The sequence below is a fragment of the Rhinatrema bivittatum genome, chromosome 12, assembly GCF_901001135.1.
Source record: "Rhinatrema bivittatum chromosome 12, aRhiBiv1.1, whole genome shotgun sequence".
Lineage (NCBI taxonomy): Eukaryota > Metazoa > Chordata > Amphibia > Gymnophiona > Rhinatrematidae > Rhinatrema > Rhinatrema bivittatum.
Window position 1 is genome coordinate 36464954 of NC_042626.1, and position 22252 is coordinate 36487205.

The window sequence follows — 22252 nt, forward strand, 5'->3', positions numbered from 1 at the left end:
CAGGCTGATATAAACTTACCCTCATAGTAATCAGCTATATTACATACAGATTGTACTGTATTATGTCATAAATAACCAAAATGTAAACACCTCCATATAAAGGCTCTGTGAATGCAGTGCAATAGACATAAAACAAGACAAAAAAAATGGGTAATAGTAATAGCAACAATAAATTTATTTAGTTACACACTCTTTACAACTTTCTGTTTGGAGCATAGCACAGCATCCATCTAACATACAATAAAGCACATAATAAACTATGTTACATGATATATAGAATCTATACTATAACAGAACAGCATCAGTCATTCAGTAAGCCCTCCTGTATTGCCTGACTGTGTGTATGTGTGGCCAGCAGCACAAGAGTATATTTAGCATCGGGCACATGAGGTCTGTGCCCCAAATCTCAAGCACAGTGTCTCGAGTATCACTTATAGGAAGGCCTGCCGCGTCAGACCAAGGCTATCAGCGGAAGAGAGAAGATTGCTGGGTGGGCCTGGGCCATGCAACCAAAAAGAGATTAGCATTTTGGGCCAGGATAAGCGGCTGAAAAGATAAGATTAGTGTGTTGGGCCCAGGCTGTGCCACCAAAGGGAGGGCTGCTCCATTGGGCTTGGGCTGCATGGCCAAAAAGAAAAGGCTGCTGATTCCAGTCCACGTGGTGGAAAAGAGGAAGCTGCAAGGTTGGCTGGGCCAAAAAGAGTTGGCTGCCGCTGCTACATGTACCCACATATTCCAGTGTGAGAGCTTGTGTGTGTGTGAGTTTGAGCAATAGCAGTAGCCTGCCTGAGAGCTTGTGTGCGAGTGTGTGTATGAGCAATAATATGTGAGAGAGCTTGTGTAGACGTGTGTGTGAGAGTAATAGCATGTGGGAGAGCTTGTGAGTGTGAGCAATAATACTGTATGTGAGAGAACTTGGATGTGTGTGTGTGGACCATAGCATGTGCAAGAGCTTGTGTGTGTGTGAGAGCAAGAACACAAAGGAAGAGCAGGTAAGTTACTGAACAAAAAAAGGGTAGGTAGGTAGGGGTTAGGGGTCGGGGTGGAGAGGGGAAAGGGGAGGAAGCTTAGGTAGGGGGTTAGGGAACTGGAAAAAAGGCCGATTGTGTCGCTGGGTATAATTTGAACATTACCCCCCCCCCCCCTGTGCGTGCAAGTTGAGGGCCCCTCGCACATGCGGATTTTAAAATCCAGAATATATGTGCGCGTGGCCATTGGATTTCATAACATGCATATGCTGGCGCATGCATGTTATAAAATTGGTGCATCCATGTGCGCACGCCAGGAACCGCGCGCAATGAACATGCACCACTCCTTTTAAAATTGACTGCTCGGTGTCTTGGGGTGTTCATGTGCCACTTTTGCCTCTGGTCTTCAAACCACTGTTGTTGGTTCCATTCGCCCCTCTTTTGGAGACTTGGGTTGTTCTTGTCAGTATTGTTACTGCTTTGGCCTTGTCATGGTGCCTTGGGCTATACATGCCACTCTTGGTGCCATTTTTCCCTTCGCTTGATGTCTTGGATTGCTGCTGATGCCTGCCTGCAAGTTTCATTAAACAAGGATAGAAAACCCCAATTTTAGAGGCCAAAATATGTTGCACTGCTTCCCCCTTTGACTTTAATGGAAAATGAATGACCAAATGAACAAAATAATCAAATAAACTATTGGGACCTGAACTGAAATAAATGAATCACTGAGCCAATGAACGATCCAGACTTACCATTTTTTCCAAGCATATCCCTACTTCTGATTAGCAGGGCCTCCAGTTCAGTCAGCATTTGTGTTATTAAAAGCTTCTTTTCAGCATCATATGGATTGCTCCTTTTAAATATTGAGTTAGCTTTTTGATGGCAATCCAATCCTTTGACTCGTACTGTAAGGTTCCTGCACAAAGTTCCGAAGGCTGCAGCAATGTCTGTTCTTGTTACAGTAGCTATGTACAGTAATTTTCCAATTGCCTTTTCATGTTGATCACGGTTTGGTAGTGGATCTTGGTTTCCATTATTCTTTCAGGTAGTCTTGTTTCTATGGGAATCTTGACTTCCTTTGCAGTTTCCATGGCAAAGTGTTCCAGCATTTCAGTGGTCTTTTGTCTCTGAGGATATAGCATACATATTCTTCTCTATTTGATGCCAAGGTAATGCGTAATGTTTCCTAGTTCTTTTACTTCAAAATTCTGATTCAGTTCATAAATATGCCATCACTGTCCCCTTGTTTCCTGAAGCAAATTACTATATCTTCAACACACTGTACATCAGAATGTATGCCCATTTGTTATCTTGATTTTAGTGTACAAGCATGGATCCGCTTTACTTCACATAACTCATTCCTTGGTGAGCATTTCATTTATCTTCTCATACCAAGATCTTACAGCTAGGGGACGGTAAGTTTGATACCAGCACACGGGTGCACATGTATGTGCATATGTCAAAGGACATGACCATTTTATAACATGTGCGTGTATGTGCATGCACGGTATAAAATAGGCTGTACATGCGTACATATGCGCACAAATGCCACATCTACCAAGTAAGTGGGAGGACTTTAGTAGACACGCACACGATGCAATTACCAAATTCCCAGTTCATTCCCAGTTCTCCCAGGTAAAGGATAGAACTTTCTAAACCCTCTAGTTAATTAGCACCCCCTTTTAGCCCTGACCCTTAAAATCCCGCTGACTAGCCTAATTTTATTTTTTTGTTTTAAAACTTACATGCCATCCATAGCATAGGTAAAGTTACACAGTAGGGAATCCCGGCAAGCACTTGTGCGCGTAAGTATCTATGCGCTGGTTTCATTCATAAATCCTGGAATGCCCATGGCCCTGTCCAGACCATGCCCACACCCCTTTTTTGAAAAAAAAATGTGTGCATACTGGGAGATATGCATGTATACGGGTGCCTTTTAAAATCCGCGCAGTACGCGCCAGCTAAGTTCTGGGTGTATCTCCCGGCTTTGGCGCAAGCTGGGCTTTTAAAATTTGCCCCTAAGTGTACAGATGTTCTTTTGAAGTTTACATACGAGGTTTTGGTTTTCCAGTTCCTCAAAACCAGGTGCCTGATCCATATAAATGTCTTTCTTGATGTTATCAGACAGAAGAGCAGCCGTTATTTCCAATTGCTTCACTTCCATTCTCTTTCTAGCTGCCACATTGAGAAGTGTTCTGATAATGAAGTGTTTCACAACTGAAGCAAAGATTTCATCATGCTTTTCACATTTTGGGGAATATCCTTTGATTACAAATCTTGCATTGTATTGGTGGACATCCCTTTCTGGACTGTATTTGATTTTAAATGTTCATTTACACCAATTTATTTTTCCAGATGGTAGTTTAATGAGTGTCCAGGTCTGGGTCTTGTGAAGTGATATTTTTCTCCTTTTCTGTCCATTTGACTGTGTCCAGTTTAGGTAGATATGAGATGTCTTCTGAGAATAACGGCTCAATGGAATGCAGAATAGTCTGTGAGGTGGTATTCGTTTTTGTTGGTGGGATTAATATCTTGATATTTGAGTATACCTGTTGCCTCACGGGACTCGTAGTATGTTAAAAAGCTTGAACAGTAACTTTGGCTTGTTCATTCTTATAGATGAGTTTATATAGGTGTACATCCATAATTCCTTGGGTTAAATTTTCTTTTCCCTTCTTAATGGTGAATTAGTTTCATTGAAATTGCATTGTGAGACCATAATTTGCAAGGCATTTCACTGACAGTAGACTTCCTTCTAAGTTTGAAATATCTAGGACTTCCTTCACAAGGATCTTAGATATGTCCCTTGATGGTGTGTTGCAACTCATGAATCCATAACATATGCCCTCTGCTGTGTGCCAGAAAAGTTTTGTTTTTTTTAATGCTGTAATCAATATCTGTAAAGAATGTCTCATCACATCTCACGTGGCTTGTTGCTCCTAAGTCAATGTACCATCAATGTGATGTTTTCCCCCTGAATGGCACTGAACGTTTCATCCTATTCTTTGCTTCTGGTCTCATCTGCTCAGCTCTGGCCTTTCGTTTGGACATTTCTAGTGTTTGCTTCCACTGCTCAAATTTCCAGATTGAACTGTTGCCTTTTCAGGTGTCCTGGTTTATTTTAATCGCTTCATTCCTCCATGGCCTTGAGAGCTGTATCTGACTTATCATTCTCTTTACCTTCTTTTTTTGTGATTATATTCAGCCATTAGTTTGCCCTTGACAAATTCTATTGTTAGTTCTGATTCTATTCTGGCCTCTCAAGGGCATTAATGAGGGCACTAAATGACTCTGGGAGACCACATAGTAATACTACTGTTATGCGATTGCCTTTTATTTCATCTCTATTCCCAAACAATTGTTCCACAATGTCGAGCATGGCATTCACTTATTCATATATTTACTGTCGTCTTTCAAGTCTCATTTTCTATAGTTTGTGCAACAAATGCACAGTAATTCATTGTTTAGATTTGAATGCTCATGCAATTTCTTTAGTGTACTATAGTTGATTAGCCTCCATTAGCAGGTTTAGAGTTGTTTTTCTTGCCTGTTCTTACAATTTCATTCTGCTGGTGTCTCTGCTTAAAACATCCTACAGATAAACTTTGAATAACAGCATTTCTAATTTGAAACTCCATAGGTGATAGTTCCCATTATTCAAACCTTGCCACTGCAGACTTCAAGGTGAATTTTAAAAGCCTGATGCGCCCCGAAATTAGGGGATGCACGAATATATAGAGTTGGTGCACGCCAAGCAGATTTTAAAAGCCAGCCGGATACACGCATACTTGCCGCTGTGCACACAAATGAAAAGTTCAAAAAAATGGGCAGGATATAGCCTGGGTGGGGCATGAGCGTTGCTAGATTTAAACATGAAATTAGCACATAAATACTTACATGCACTAGCATGTGCCAGGATCCTCTGCCACTTAACTTTACTTCTGCTGTGGATGACATGTAATTCATAAAACAAAAAGGTCCGGGCAGATCAGTGGGGTTTTAAGGGTCAGGTCTAACAAGGGGGAAGGAAGGGTATTAAATGGGGGGGAGAGGGGGGGTTTGGCAGTCCTATCCCTTATCTGGGCGAACTGGGAATGAAATGGGAAAACTGGCAATAGTGCTGGTGCATGTGACTTTTAAAATCCCCCCCACTTACACAACAGAAGTGGCATTTGCGCTCACAGGCGCATGCCCACTTCAAATTGTGTGCACATGTGCGTGCGGTCAGGCTACTTTATAGCATGCATGCATATTCACGCGTATGTTATAAAAATGGCCGTGTCCCAGGGTGTGTGCTGATGAATGTGTGCACATGTGCACCTGCGTGCCGCTATGAAAGTTACTGTCCCTATAGCTGAACTGCGTGGCACAAGTCACTACAATTATCTGGGCTGTGGTCTCTTAACCTTGTGCTATTTAGCTTGCCATTTTGTTTATTTTTTTTTTCCAGTATGTTTTGTGCAATCCTGGGTTCCTCTGGGCCCATAAACTGTTAGCAGAGCTTGTAAAATGAGACAAACAGGCAGCATCCATACTAAGTGACAGAACAAAGCATTAAGCATGTTAACCAAAAGGAGAAATTCAATTCAGAAAGAGGAAAACAAACAAAATAAAAAAAAGGGTCCAACCAGCTAACATGCCATAGCAGGTTTAGCGCCATCTGCCAGAGAGAGAGAGAAGCTATTTACACTTCTAGCTAGCATATATTGATGCAAGAAATGCACAAAAATGTAGAAAACATTTTCTTTACTAGAGCGCTAAATATAGCTTCATTATCAACGTAGCAAGCTAATTATATGCAAATCTCTTGGTAGTGAAAAAAGCAGGCAAAGAAACGGTAGTAAAATAATAAGCATGCTAAGAATAGTAGTTAATTTTAACTTTACTACTGTTTTTAACTTCTGTGATTAGAGATTAAAGTTAACTCACACCTATAATCACCGAAGTAAGGAAGAATTGTAGGATAAAAATATAGAGGTCAATTTTGTTCAGCATGGTGAGCAGACAATTTATACAGTAAAATTTAGCCAAATAAATTGTCATGGATATTCAGTGGAGAGCTGCTGATCAGGCACTCTGCTGAATATAGCAGATAAGTCTACCCAGCTAGCTAAGACTATCTGGATTACTTTAAGACCCTTCTCCAGCATGACCTACTTAGCTGGATAAGTTATCCGGCTAACTCTAAATACTGGAATTAGCTGGATATATTATTCAGAGAACTCTGTTCCAGAATGCCACTAACTTATCCAGCTAACTTTTAATCAGCAAAATAGTTAGCCAGATAACAAGGAGGCATTCAGAATGGGAGGAAATTTAAAATCTGAGGTTTGTCTGGCTAAGCCCTGAACTCAGCTGGACAAACCATCTGAATATTGACAACATAAAAACATAAGTTGCGCCATGCTGGGTAAGATCAAAAGTTCATTGAGCTCAGCACCTTGTCTCTGACCATAGTCTGTCTGGGTCATCAGAAAGTACCTTGAAGTTCCCAAAGAGTAGGGATGTGAATCGGACTTCGGACGATATTTTCAAAATCATCAGAAATCGGGGGCTCCCCCAAAACGATAGGAAAACCCCACGATATTGATCGTGGGGGTTCTCTTATCGTTTTGGGGGAGGGCGGGAAAAACGGCACACAAATATAACCCCTAAACCCACCCCAACCCTTTAAAACTAATCCCTTAGCTTCCCCCACCCTCCCGACCCCCCAAAAAACTTTTTACGGGTACCTGGTGGTCCAGTGGGGGTCCCTGGAGTGATCTCCTGCTCCCGGGCCATCGGCTGCCACTAATCAAAATGGCGCCGATGGCCCTTTGCCATTACCATGTGACAGGGTATCCGTGCCATTGGCCAGACCTTGTCATATGGTAGGAGCACTGGATGGCCGGCGCCATCTTGTGCCCCTACCATGTGACAGGGGCTGACCAATGGCACCGGTAGCCCCTGTGACATAGTAAGGGCAAAGGCTATCTGCATCATTTTGAATACTGTCAGCCGATCTGCACCAGCTAGACATTTGCACCTTTGATGCAAGCAACTCATCTGCATCATGCATCTGCGCCATCAGTGCACTCAATATTCCTGCATCATTGGTGCATTTAACTCATCAATGCAGCTGTGCCATTGGTACATCTACACCATCGTTACACTCAATCTAGCAGTGCCATCATTGCATCTACACCATCAGCGCACATGATCCCTCTGCTTCATCAATACGCTTGATGCACTCTATAATCACTCGTGCCAAAGCTTCTGGCCTTTGGCACAGAAGTTGTGGCCTCCCAATCCAAGAATTCCTCTCCACATCTAGAAATGCCAGAGCCTATTTCTTATCACAAGTAATCTGGTTGTGAATTCCTTAATAGAGCCCAGTGCAGATATCTCAAGAAGATTTCATTCTTGAAGTGTGCAAGTGCATCATAGCAGAAGGCTATCCTTGAACTCTACTTGGTGAGGGATCTTGTGATATGTGTTCATGCAGAGCATAGTTAGTGTCATTTGCCTGACAATCTATGTTCAAAGCATCATCACTGAAAGGACCAGAAGCATTACAAGATGACAGGTTTATTTCCAGGGGACTCTCCTTCTTCCTCCAACATCAGCAAGGTAATCATCTTCTTACCGTCTTCAGGGTCATGGTCCCCCAACCTTAAGTTTTAAGGAGAACCTTTTTCTTCCCTGATCAGAGGACCTCTCTTACCAGAATTCTGAATGAAGGTAACTGGAGTCATTCGGAGGAGATATTTTCTTTTTCAAAATACTAGCAGTGATTCCGATGCTACAGTACACTGACCTACTTAGCCCACTGTGGTACGGTAGGCATTGTAGAGGTGAAAAAGTCCCTTCTTTCTTCAAAGGTATTGGGGGACAAAGTCCTCAATATCCCTCTGTTGAATGTTCGTATGTTGACTCATCAGCCTTATATGATCTGAAGTTTGAGTGACAATAGTAAGTGGACTGTTATCCCCTTCTCTAATTTCTCTTTCAGAGAATAAGCAGCAGTACCCAATCCCAGTTTTCTGACAGGTCTTAGAGCACTGCTGTCTAATATATATATATTTATATATATATATTTTATATACATGATGTAACCCAACTTTGATGGGTGGGGGGTCCCACCAAATTGTATGAATAGAAGGGAGGGCCAAGGCTCATAATGTTTGCTCACCCCTGGCTTAGTGCACTTTATTACATTGAATCCTTAGTTCCATTCATACATTGTTGCTTCTCCACAGAAGTGGACGAAAGACAAACACCTAAATCTACAAGGTAATCAGATCAGACAAATAAGAAATCATGTACATTTTTAACCCTTCAGGAGAGGAGAAACCAGACAGCCACCAACATGCATAACCCATCAAGCTAAAATGTACCATTTATCATTTGAGTTTTAGAAGCCACTTGAACTTAAGTGCGTTATCAAAAAAGTGGTTGCTCTATAGATGTACCATATTTCCATGTGGATTCTTGAAAACTTAGCGTTAATTGGCTTTGCAGATCTTTTATACATTCTGCAAGTTACAGTAAAAGAAACAGCAGACAGCATTCATTTTTGGACTGACCATATATACTTGAAAAGGTTTCTTGTACAGTAGCAGAGATGGTTTCAAACCGCCCAGTAATTTACAGTACTTAAAAGCTATTTATGGCATGTTGAGTAATTTTCCATTTTGATTACCCATGCAGAGCTAGCAAGTTTAGAGCTGAATTTCCACATAACTGATTGGAATGCTGGCTATGTTAAAATGCTTTGGTACAGGTGAATAAGGCCATGATTGCAGCTGTAGGAAAATCCTTTTCAAAGAACTATATGGCTGCAGGAGGTGAAAGTCATTTTTAATCACAAAAGTTATTTTCCTTCATAATTTGGTGAATAAAGCATTCCACAAACTGTTAGTCCTCTATTTGGCCCCAGTGGGTGAGAGTCCACGCTTCACAAATGAATCCCTGATAGAAATCAACAGAAGACCACCTGGACCTTGCCCTGAAAGAATATATCCCTTAATTCCTGTGGCCATATAGTGTTACATGATAGACAAAAAGAACCATATAAAAGCCTTCCAAGTGTGTTGGAAGGGTACTGTGTTCAGTTCTGAAGGCCATTATCTCAGAAAGGATAGAAAGAGGTTAGAGGTGATCCAGAGAAAGAAAATCCAAATAGTGAGAGGTCTACACCAAAAGCTATATGAGACTTGAGGACCTAATTATGGATATCCTAGAGGACAGGAGAGACAGGGAGAATACGACAGACATTTAAATACCTGAAATGTATTAATAATGGACAAGAAGCAAACCTTTTTCAATGGAAAGGAAGCTGTAAATATAAAGCTCCAAGGCGTTAGAGTAAGGAACAATCTCAAAAAATAGTTTATTCACAAAAAGGGTGGTAGATGTCTAGAATTCCCTTCTGGAGGAGGTGATGGAGACAAAAATAGTAACGGAATTCAAAAGGCACGGGATAGATATAGAGTATCGCTAGTGGCAGCATTTACGACTTCTCATGAATAAAAAAGATTTTTAAAAATCTTTAAAAACCTCACTTTTTCACAATTGCCTTTCCCTCAACTTCAGCTTAATTTCTATTCCAACAATGCAGCAATGATTTATGAGAATGAGTCCCCAGTTTCTAGAACTCTTGCCCTACAAGCTAGGAAGAGATATCTTATCTGTATTATCATGCGATCCTTGTTCTACGTCTTATTCGTAGTTTGTTTTAATTGATTGTGTACATACATACTTGCTTTTATGCATTTATTGTTGTAACCTGCCCCGAACTTTGGAGGATGCGGGCTAAAAATAATTTTAAATAAATAAATAAAATAAATAATAAAAAGAGAATGGTAATGAAGGAGTAGGTAATGATATGCATGGAGTGGTGATTCAACCCCCAAACAGCAGTAAAATGGCTGCATTTTGCTTCCATGAAGGCATGGGAGTAACCTACACAGAGCAGCAAGTACAACCCTAAATAGAAAGCATGGGAGTAAATTGCATGGAGCAGCAGTTACATCTTTAACTTCAGGCATGGAGGTAACCTGCACAGAGTGGCATTTATAATCCCATAAAGAAGGCAAAGGGGTAATCTTCAAGGAGTTAAAATCCTAAATACCCTACTGGGCAGACTGGATGGGCCATTTTTGGTCTTTGCTGCCAGGCTACTTTTAAAAGCTGCTATCCTAAAAATGAGGCAGCACTAGCATCCAGTGGTTAGGGAGAGCCAAGGGCAGAGCCCTGACTGCCTTAAATCCACTACCATTGCTTTCTCCCTTAACTTCTTCTCTCTGGCGCTGAAGTAATAAGATGTGAGAAGCAAATGTGCTCTGAACTTCACGTGCTAAAAAAAATCAACTATGCTAATGCACTGGAAGTTGAAACGAGCATGCTAACCTTAAAATGTATGCAAAAAGACATGATTAGTATGCATAAAACATGAATTACGCGTGCAAAGCAGGACACGCGCAGAAAACATGATTTGTGCCCAAAGCATGTTTTATGCACATAAATCCCTGCGCACAGGTCACCTATATCACAAACTTCAGGTTCAGCCCTATAGGCTTACATTAGCCCTAGAAACTTTACTCCACCTTCGACCATTTCCAGCATTAAGAAAACCTGAGTTAAGCTTTGCACCTTACTGCATTAGGAAGTAATAATTAATGCCTTAATTAACATGGGATTTGCAAGGAGAAGGGCTAATTTGTGTTCAGTTTTAGTCATGTTTGTGCACACATTTGTTGTGCACTAAACTCCTTGTTAAATCAGGAGTAAAGGCCAGAAATTGTGGATCTTTCTTGATTTTGTTGTACACATTTTTGTGTGTACAACTTCACTCCTGATTTAACAAGGAGTTTAGTACACAACAAATGTGTACTCTGCCGCTAACATGTGCGAACAGCTGAGTGCACCTTACTATATAGGCCTATCTGGTTCTCTGATTTCTTTCTCCAGGAAAAAAGCATTAGAGCTGTCTAGAATAGTTCTGTAGAAATACGTTATAATTTTACTGAGTACAATATTGATTGCTTCTGATGCCTTCGGCAAATGGTACAATACAATTTTACTATAGAAAATTCAGTCATCATACTAGTATTGTAAATTTGCTATGATAAGGAAAATCAAAATAAGCAATGCAGGTGGGCCGGCCTAGTAGCAAGTGCTGTGCACTGAATAAAAACAGACCGATCCAATCATTATAAAAAAGGGAAAAGCTTTGGTTGTAAAAAATAAAATTACTCACAATAATTTAAGAGTAACTAGACAATGGAGAAAACCTCCAAGAAATGGGAGAGTATAATCAATGGTCCCATAAACAATACCAAAATCTGTTAATTAAAACTTTGCACTTTAAGGACAAAAACAAGCTTCTAAACGATGAATATTTTCCTGAGTTAAGTCATCCGATAAAAATGTTGAAAACAATGGTGAATAAATTGAAGCTGAGTCACATGCCCACAACTTAATTGGATCCAAAATGTGAGATGCTTACTCCCAAAATGGCCCGTGTTTTGTCAGAACTACATCAGGAAAGTTTGCTGAGAGTGCACATAAACACAGAGAACCTTAGTCTTGAATAGGGATGTGAATCGTGTCCTCGATCGTCTTAACGATCGATTTCGGCTGGGAGGGGGAGGGAATCGTATTGTTGCCGTTTGGGGGGGTAAAATATCGTGAAAAATCGTGAAAAATCGTTAAAAATCGAAAAATCGAAAAATTGAAAAACCGGCACATTAAAACCCCCTAAAACCCACCCCCGACCCTTTAAATTAAATCCCCCACCCTCCCGAACCCCCCCCCAAATAACTTAAATAACCTGCGGGTCCAGCGGCGGTCCGGAACGGCAGCGGTCCGGAACGGGCTCCTGCTCTGAATCTTGTCGTCTTCAGCCGGCGCCATTTTCCAAAATGGCGCCGAAAAATGGCGGCGGCCATAGACGAAAAAGATTGGACGGCAGGAGGTCCTTCCGGACCCCCGCTGGACTTTTGGCAAGTCTCGTGGGGGTCAGGAGGCCCCCCACAAGCTGGCCAAAAGTTCCTGGAGGTCCAGCGGGGGTCAGGGAGCGATTTCCCGCCGCGAATCGTTTTCGTACGGAAAATGGCGCCGGCCATACACGTATGGCCGGCGCCATTTTCCGTACGGAAAATGGCGCCGGCAGGAGATCGACTGCAGGAGGTCGTTCAGTGAGGCGCCGGAACCCTCGCTGAACGACCTCCTGCAGTCGATCTCCTGCCGGCGCCATTTTCCGTACGAAAACGATTCGCGGCGGGAAATCGCTCCCTGACCCCCGCTGGACCTCCAGGAACTTTTGGCCAGCTTGTGGGGGGCCTCCTGACCCCCACGAGACTTGCCAAAAGTCCAGCGGGGGTCCGGAAGGACCTCCTGCCGTCCAATCTTTTTCGTCTATGGCCGCCGCCATTTTTCGGCGCCATTTTGGAAAATGGCGCCGGCTGAAGACGACAAGATTCAGAGCAGGAGCCCGTTCCGGACCGCTGCCGTTCCGGACCGCTGCTGGACCCGCAGGTTATTTAAGTTATTTGGGGGGGGTTCGGGAGGGTGGGGGATTTAATTTAAAGGGTCGGGGGTGGGTTTTAGGGGGTTTTAGTGTGCCGGCTCACGATTCTAACGATTTATAACGATAAATCGTTAGAATCTGTATTGTATTGTGTTCCATAACGGTTTAAGACGATATTAAAATTATCGGACGATAATTTTAATCGTCCTAAAACGATTCACATCCCTAGTCTTGAATGCCAGATTAGATTTCTCATTTCTCAGGCTGGGGATGCTGCAGAGGAAGCATTCACAGCACCCAACGAAATGGGTGTATCAGTCATTGCTCAAGGGTAACACCTAATGGCTAGATTTAGGGTGATAGAGTTTGTGGCCTTGATTCAAGGACCATTGTGATGATGCCTGGGCTAAAATTGGAGGGAACATGAAAACAAGGGAAAAATACCCAGGGAGTTGTGAATGAAGGCTCTCGGTGTCATAGCTCAACAGAGGTTGGCTCTGATTGAGCTGGAAGCCCAAAGGAACAGGGAAAAACTGCTGGACAAGAAACTCCAAACAAAACAATACAGTTATCATAGCAAATTACAATCTGATTAACATCTCTTATGAAAAAATAAAAGTTCTTGGGGGAACTCAAGATGGCTGCCACTGAATAGATGTTTCCTACAGGAGCTCCCCAGACTTACTTCTATAAGGCTTTTGTTCGTGCTCCTTTTTCCTTCTCAATATGGGGAAGTGGAAGGGGCAGTGAGAGGAAAGGCTCCTGGATCCCTGGGATGCCAATCCTACAGACATCGTTCTGGAAGCATGCACATACCTTGCCTAATATAATGATTTTGGAATCCGGCTTGGCAGGAGGGGCGATTAGCCTGCTGTGGCCTCCTGGTAGCTTTGCTCCGGCTGAGGAGGAGTTGCTGAAGCTAAGTCTTCGGGCACCTCAGCTGCATCATCGAGAGGCACCTTCTGTTTGACTCTGTGAGAGGATCTAGCTAGGAAATGGGGCAGAGTGTCTTTCGGGCCCCAGGGCTGAATGCAGGAGCTAGCACCATGGGTGTTGTGCCAGACAATGGAGGAGATCAAGTACAGTCTTCAGGAAGGATTACTGCCTGTTGTGTGGAGATTTCAGAAGCCACTGACAGTTTAAAGGTTAGAGCTCCCATGGAAAATACTTTACTAGTTACTTTGGACATACTTTGGTCTGTGATGGCAGCTTCAGAAAAATCAGTTTCTTCTTTAGCTGTTCTTAATTTGAATATATATTCTAAGTTTCAATTACAGGAAGAAAAGGTGATAGCATGTGAAAATAAATTGACTCTGTTGGATACCTCAGTTGTACAAGTTAAGGAAGTTCAAGCGAATATAATTAAAGATCAAGTGTTTTTGCATCAAAGAGCAGGAAACTTGGAAACCTCTGTCAGATCCTTAAAACTCTGTATATTAAGTTTTCCTATGAGGAAGTTTCATTCTCCACCTAAACTTTTTAAAGTTTATGTGAAGGAGGTTTTGCAGGCTCCTGAGACACGTTCTCCTCCCATTAGCAAGATATTCTGTCTTCACCCTCCAAAGAAGATTGGGGTGGGGCTAATACAGATGGAGGCCCAACAGAGATATCTGCGAGTAGTCACAATATATCAGGGTTTTAGGACAAATCGGAAGAGGAGTTATCCAGCAGAGTTCCTTTGCTTGTGACACTTGTCTTTCCTCAAGATCGTAGCAATATTCTTCATCTTATTGTTTATTTTTTATAATCATCATGTACCATTTAAATGCCAGAAATTGTGGATCTTTTTCGATCTTGTTAGATCTACACAGGAGCGGAGAAAAAAGTTTTTAGCCATGCGACCTGAGGCTTTGTCTATAGGAACTTCATGTATAATTCATTATCCTTGCAAATGCATTGTGATACTTGATGGGTTAAAATATGTATGTTCTGAACCTTCTTATTTAAGAGCCTTTATCGATTCCAAGTGGGATGTTTGAAGCTAGATTGTATCCAGGTAGCAAGCGTCGATTTTTCATTTTGGGCAAAGATTTCTATTGCAGCTGTGCAGTGTTTCATTATTATTTTTATTTTGAGAGTTATTAGGCCATTGGCCCCTGGGCCTATTTCAATGTTCGCCTATGGTGGATTGCATATCTTTGTATGTTTTTTTTCTTTTCTTTTTTTGTATATTTCTTTGTTACTGCCTGGATCACATACCCAGCTTTTCTTTTTTCAAATATATTTTATATTTGAATTTGTTAAATCGTAACATTAATAAAGTTTAATAAAAATAAAAAGAAACGGTCTTCATGTCAGGTTAAGGGGGTTTTCATAAACAGTATAATCTTATGGCAGGAATTATTTATTAAGGAAAGCGCACAGATCACAGAAGTCCATATTTAGTAACCAGCAAGTGGACACATTTTCCAGCTAAAGTTAGCCAGATAACTTGTCAGTCTCTGCTCTGACAGCAGTGCTATTATCGTACACTTTCAGCGCTGCTGTTAGAGCAACACTGAAAGCATCTGGGAGTGGATAAGATTCTCCCGCACTGGAATTTCAGGGAGTAGGAATAGAGGTTGTGGGGGGGGGGGGGGGGGGGGGGGGGTGGAGAAGGTGGGATGGGGCAGGAGTGGGCTTGGGACTTTAAAAAATATCATGGAAGGAAGGGGGCTGACCTTAGAATGCTACAGTCGTCATGAAAATGTGGTGGGTTGGTGAGGAGTCGAGGGGAGTCGGGTGCTAGTTTGCACTTATTGCAAACTGTTTTGAGGGGTGGTCGGACTGTGGCCTCTGGCCTGAAGGTCCACAAACTTGGTTTTTTTAATTTTGCAGTCACTTAACTGGCTATATGTTGAATATATCCAGTTAAGGCTAAAATTATCTGAGTACACATTCTCAGATAATTTTAGACCTCCTTTTACCACTAGACTTACTTGGGCTGAGCTTAGCCAGATAACCCTGATGTTCAGTGCAAACTGGCTATGATTAAGCATCGCTCTTGGAACGCCTCATTTTTATCCAAATAAGTTTTGACCAGGTAATGACTCAGCCAGCGTACAATTATCTGAACTGGACAGTGAGAGGAAATACTTAAATCACAACATTGTTTGACTACATTTTGAACTCAGCTGGACAAATCCTTTTGCATGTGGACCTCACAGTGTCTGCAAAAATACTATATTTTCTCATGGGAGAGGCTGCCACTATGAAGCTGAACTAAAAACTGGTTTCTCGCTTGGCATTCACCATCAAGTCATGGTAGAAGGTTTCTTAAAAATGCTTAAGTATACTTTGTTAAAAGTGAATTACAAAACAGATGTAGTAAAGCAGAAAAAAAATTGCTTGCAGCATTCAATAACTGCACAGAAAAATGAAAGATGGGGAGAAGGAGAGGGAGAGACATGCCTTGCCATGCAGGGAGAAATGTGTGTGTGTGTGTGGGGAAGGGACACCTCCAAAATAAGCAACAGATTTTTAGCGATGACCATATGATTTGCACTGGAATATTCCAGGGTAATATTCATGCTAACACCCAGAGGGATGCAGGTAAACCTCAAACCTTGCAAAATACTGATTGGGTTATGAATAATTCAATTAAACAGTGATTCATTTAATCCCTTGCTCCTCAACGAACCTTGTAACTGTAATCTTAGCATGAACAATACAAATTATGGAAACCTGAGGGCTAGAGTGTTTGGATGAGGGTTTGAAATGAACTGCGACTTTTTTTTTTTGTCCAGGAGCTGTTCTTCAGCACCACCCGGGTATGGAGTAATTGCTGCGGATGGGAAGACAAGCTGTGCGGTTTTTTTATGCCTTCACATTTCTCTGTTTCACATTTTCAGTCATTTAAGCATATAAAATTAATTTTATGAATGTAATTGGCTCTTCTAAAATTGACCTGGGCTTGGTGCGCATAAAATTATGCGTGCAGCTCAGTTTTGCGTGGCTTGTCCTGTGCACTGATGAGAGGAGCCCTAGGACCTTTTTAGGTAAGTGAATGTGTGCGAGTCCTCTGCCTATTACCCGAGTATTTTCAAAACTGAACTCACAGGCGTTAGTTCGCTTTGAAACGTCTCGATCTGTGGGTAAAAAGATAATTCTGAAACAGCCCACACAGGCTAAAGACTGAGGGTACCTTTTACCCATAGACTTTAGCATAAATCTGCTTTCAAAATCTGCAGGTGTGTGTGGAACCAGGACTAACATATCTGCACAAATCTGCGCATGCATTTTTTGGATGAATACTTAAAAAAAAAATTGAACGTATGCGCATAAGTCGTGTCCTCACCCCAACTACACTCCAGGAAAACCTCTTTATGGTGCGTAAAAGTATGCACAAAATTGTTTTGTGTATAGTTTAATGTGCACACCTCTCCCCGCCCCAGATAATTTCTGAAAGACCGTTGACCTGCATAAAGGTTTACTGGGTTTATGCGTGTAAAATCTTTTTGAAAATTACCCCACAAGGTCCACATTCAGAAGCTTTACCTAATTAATTCTGTCCATATGTTCAGTGGTGCTTATTTGGGTATAAGTGTCGTTGAATATGCTCAGAACAAGTTACCCAGAAAAGATAATCTAAGTAACCTTACTGCTCCCTTTCCCTCTTATCCCCCAAGATAAATAAATGTAGCAGAGATCAGTGCTGGTTCTCCCCTCCCAACACCCCCTCCTCCCAGATAAAATTGTAGTAAGCATGCAGGACCCCACACCCTCACACCCACCAGAGCAGACAGTCCCCATCCTCAGCCCTCACCTTAAAGTGGGGGGCCATATCCTCACCTTTCCACTCCTCTGGAGCTCCTAAAAGTACCCACTTCCTCCCAGTCTACTAAATTCTAAATATTGGTTTCGCTGACAGGTACCGGCCCTTTGTATTAATTTATTTACTCTGTTCCTGGGTGAACCACTCCCCATTAAGAACTCTCTGACAAGGAAGGGACCAATCCCTATTCAGAACTCAATTCTGAATGGGGATTGGTCGATTCGCCTCGGAAAGCAGAGAACAAATGACTATATTAAGTGCCTGTTCCTGTCAGTAATGCCTGCTCAGGGATGGAAACTTTTAAAAGGCGCGCAGGTGCACACGTTCGTTGGCCCGCACCCAGAGACACATCTATTTTATAAAATACGTGCATATACATGCGCATGTTATAAAATAGCCTGGATGCACGTACATGTGCGCTCAATTTTAAATGGGCGTGCGCCTGTGCACCCAAATCCTGTATCTACCGCGTAAGTGGGGGAATTTTACAAGGGACGCGTGCTGTCGCCATTTGCCGTTTTCCCAGTTCTTTCCAGTTTGCTCAGTTAAGGGATAGGCCTTCCAAACCCCCTAGTTTGATAGATTCCCTTCCCCCTTGTTAGGCTCAACCCTTAAAACTCTGTTGACTTGCCTAAACGTTTTTTTGTTTTAAAACCTACACATCATCCACAGCAGAAGTAAAGTTATGCAGCAGGGGTCGCTGGCGCGCACCTATGCACGTAAGTGTTTATGCGCTCGTCCAGACCACGCCCATGCCCTGCCCCTTTTTGCTAACTTTTCGCTTGCGTGAGCAGTGGGAGATACGCGCTTACACGGGCAGCTTCTAAAATCCGCTCGCCACGCACCGGCCCGACTTGTGCATGTACCTCCTGGTTTTGGTGCACACTGGACTTTTAAAATTCACCTATTGGCTTTCAGCGGGGCAGGAGGAGGTAAGACCCTCTCCCTCCTCGAGTTCCATGGCCACTTTCTGTGATTTCGTGGCAAACGGGAATTGGCCCACACTTTTATAGGTGGGGAAGGGGGGGGGGGTCAGGGCTTGGGGCTCAGCTGCTACTTATCTTTATTGGACAGGAGGGCTGGAGATCCCACTCCTCCACTACAATTTAAACTTATGGGAGAGAGGGGGAATCCAGTCAATTTCATTACATTTTTTAATCTTAGGGCAGGAGGACAAGGGGGGGGGGGGGGGGGGCCAGCACTGCTCCCCGCAGATTTTCTTTTTATCCTGGAGGGTGGAAGAGAGGAAGATTAGGACCTGCCATGGTTAGAATAACTTTAGGCCAGCTATTTGGATGACCTGAGTTATCCAGATACCTTTCATCCAGATAGCACTGAATATCGGCATTGACCAGAGAAAGTTTGGCCATGCACCAGGAATGCCTCCAGTACCGTCTCTTTTTACAGGGCTAAATTTCGAGTGGGTAATGATATGCCCAGATTAAATATAGTCAAGGAGCAAGGGGGTAATAGTCAAATCTGGTGTTCTGTCCAGCTGACTCCAAAGGTTCGTCAGATAAACCCTTTGAAAATTGACCTCTCGGTTCATGGTATTTAGAAACTCTTCAAACTTAGCCTGCCTGCCTGCCAGTCATGGGAGCAGGAAAGATTAAGATTTAAGATTTCCTCTACCCTGCTGAAACTCCCAGTGGTTACCGTGGATTCTGTTTGGGCCGTCCTGGTGAGGTTGACTGCTTTGGTGTATTTTTGCTTCTTGGACAAAACTTCCCTTTTCAAAATGTGAAATTACTGACACAGAGCCAGGAGGCCTGCTTTAAAGAAGACTGAAAGTACTGGTAGAGGAAGCTATGGAAGTTCAGGCTGTGAATGCCAGCTTGATACAAGATAAAGCCCTGATACTTTGTGATCGGAAACAAATGGAGAACTTTAATAGGCATCTACATATCTGTTTCCTTAATTTCCTAAACTAGTGGGTAGGTCACTGCTAGACTCCTTTAAGAAATATCTGATGGAGGTAGTGATAATTATTGCTAAGGCTCTCTGTCCAGTGAATACAATTTACTTTTTGCCTGGAGGGAAAAAAGGAAGAGAAAACCAAGGATGAGTAATCTGGAGAGACTCAATTAACAACAGATAGCCTTGATTTGATCTCCTTCCTGGAAAGATCAATGCAAGATTTATTTATATTGTTATATTCTGCATTGTGGCACGTCAAAGCAGACTACATTCAGGTACTTTGCTAGCCCCACAGAGCTTATAGTCTAATTTTCTACCTGAGGCAAAGCAGCTTGCTAAAGTCATAAGGAGCAGCAGTGGGATTTGAACCCTGATTTGCATGGATCATAATCTGCTGCTCTAACCACTAGGCTACTCCTGAAAGAGGGATGCTGCTAATGTCTTAGAGCAGGCCTTGAATATGACGAGGTGTCTATGTTTTTTGCAACTCTCAGGCATTATGTATGGGGCCAAAGAATCCAGATTTTTCCAGATCTTGCTAAAAAAAAAAATGCAAAAAAGGAGAAATCTTTTGCTTGAAATGCACAAAGAGACCCTCTGAGGGCTTCTTTTCTTTTGCGATTCCCTTGCAAATCTAAATGTTCACTTAAATATGCTTGGGTAAGTGGGGTGAACTACATTTTCTGAATGCTAAGAAAATTGACAGGATTAATTCAGCTGTGGATGGGGATTGAAAGGAACAGCGGTCTTTATGTATGCTCCAGGCCATTCTTTTTCATTACCTTCGATAAGATTGTTTTCCTATTTCTTATATTTTTTCCTCTGGTTTTCCTGTTGTGCACCCCCATCCCCTCCTTTTCGAGGTGTAATGGAATTCACTATATCATGTACTTATGTTTGCCTTTATTAGTTTTATATTTTTCTTGCTATGTATTCTGGATTGATTGGTGATTTTCTTTTCTCAGAAAGGTTACTTGTGAAGATATTTGAAATTTAATACAAATAAAATAAAAACCTCACTCAATGATTCAGAAGGGTATGCAATATGTTTTAACACAGACAGAAAGAAAGAGAACATTCAAAGCTATAGGGCCTGATTTTAAAAAGCATTTTCATGCTTAAAATTGGGTTTTACACGTGTAAATACACGTTACCTGTTTAAGTGGGCTTTTGAAAATTGCTACACTATATGCCATTGAATTGTCCATAGGATTTACACGTGTAAGTGCACTTTATGTGTGCAAATGGCTTTTGAAATTTGCTGGGATGGCATATTACATTTACACATGTAACGCCTTTAAAAATGACCTCCTTACTTGAGCTGACCTGGTGACTCTGCGGCATTGCTATGCATTGCCATACAGTCAGATTTTCTGTTCCTGGCTTGGCTGGGGATGCTGCGAAGTCCGCATTCACAGTCCCTGGGGGAGGGAGGGAGTCATGGTCATCGCTGAAGGGCAACACCTAGTGGCTTCATTCCAAGTCCATGATTGCAGGGTTTCAGAGGGGGCCCTGGTGCATGGCTCCAGGCTGAGAACTGTCACTGCAGTGACCAACTTAGGAAGATGAGGAAGCAAGTTTATTATGAAACAGGGGGAAAATCCCCAGCTAGTTGCAAATGAAGGCTTTTGGTGCCAAGGACAAGAACTCATGTGGAAGTCCCCTGTGATGCCCATAGACAACGGCCTTAATTAATATCCACTGGCAAAGAGGAAGAGCTCTTCCTTAAGACTGCTCAATGGAACAGAAAGAACAAATTTAAAATGAAGTCTTGTATCCTAAAGGCATAGATTCTGAGTACATCCCATGCAGAGAAAGAATGTGTACTAGATTTCTGAGCTCATATGAAACTTCAAATATATTCCCTGAGAGAATGCTATGCTGTTTTGAAACTGCATTTATTATGTATTTATTACAAGGATTTGTTACTCGCTCTCCTACCAGCCTCATTTACACGTGGGAAAGAGGATAAAGGTCAATGTACTGTCAAGTAGTTTACAGAAGTTGATGGAATAATGATAGATTTTCGCTCTGCTCACTGCTAGTTGTCTCTTATCTGGTGCACTCTAAACCTGAAGTTGAAAGGTTCTTATAATATAGAGAATGTCAGATAATGAACTGGTCCCCTCTATTTGCATCCTGAATAACGCCCTCAAAGAACGAGTACAGTCTTCTATGCAAAGGAGACAGGGAACATTCAGGTAAGGGTGGGAAGCAAGAGGTGGGATTAGAGGATATACAACACCGACCGATACCGACCTTGGAACAAGGGTGAGGCTTGTGGGCTCGCTTATTTCTACACCAGGTGAAGAAAAGGTGAAGGAGAAAAATGGGATTATATATATATATATATATATATATATATATATATATATATATATATATATATATATATATATATATATATCTAAGAGAGAGAGATTTACACATTCCACTCAATATAAACAGGAAATGCAGCACCCCCAACAAAGATTAGAAGGGAAAAGAATGCTAATATAAGAAAGGAGCTGGCATGGCACGGACAGACAGCAATATCATCTCGGAATTTTCTTTAGTGCTGGGTGGGGGACCTCTCTGCAAGAATGCACCTCCTACTGCAATATATATATTTGAGACTCGGTAGGTGAGTATTCACGCTATTTTAATTTGTAGTTTGCTCAAACGTTTGAGATGTAGAAGAGCCACATTTTGGGTACCACAGAATGACGACCGGACATTTGCCTAATAAAGTCAATACTATATACACCAGGAAGCGGGGCAAAATACTCTTAAAGATTAAAAAGGGGTGAGAAATAAAGGGCAGAAACACAGGCTTGCCCACATAAAAATGCTGTTTGAAAACTGAACTGAATAGCTGTGCACGCACTTATTGCCACGCCAAAAGGGGGGCGATGCCTGGGGCATGGTAGGCATGGGCCCAGGAAAGCATGGGCAGGGATAGCATTTTGTAATCCCCTGCCCCATGTACTTTCAGATGCATGTGCTTTGCATCTGCATCAAAGCAGGGGTAGTTTGCACCAGTCCAGATTTTCAAAGGAAAGCTCCGTGGGGAATTTCCTTTTGAAAACGAGCTCCCAGTGGGGTCTGAAAATTACCTTCCAG

At 42.2% G+C, this 22252-nt stretch overlaps 1 protein-coding gene across 8 annotated transcripts in view; it reads right to left on the bottom strand.

Annotated features, from left to right (window-relative positions):
* The window catches only part of LOC115074156 (neurotrimin-like), a 1324894-nt gene that overhangs the window by 16501 nt on the left and 1286141 nt on the right, over positions 1-22252 (bottom strand). The window lies entirely within an intron of this gene.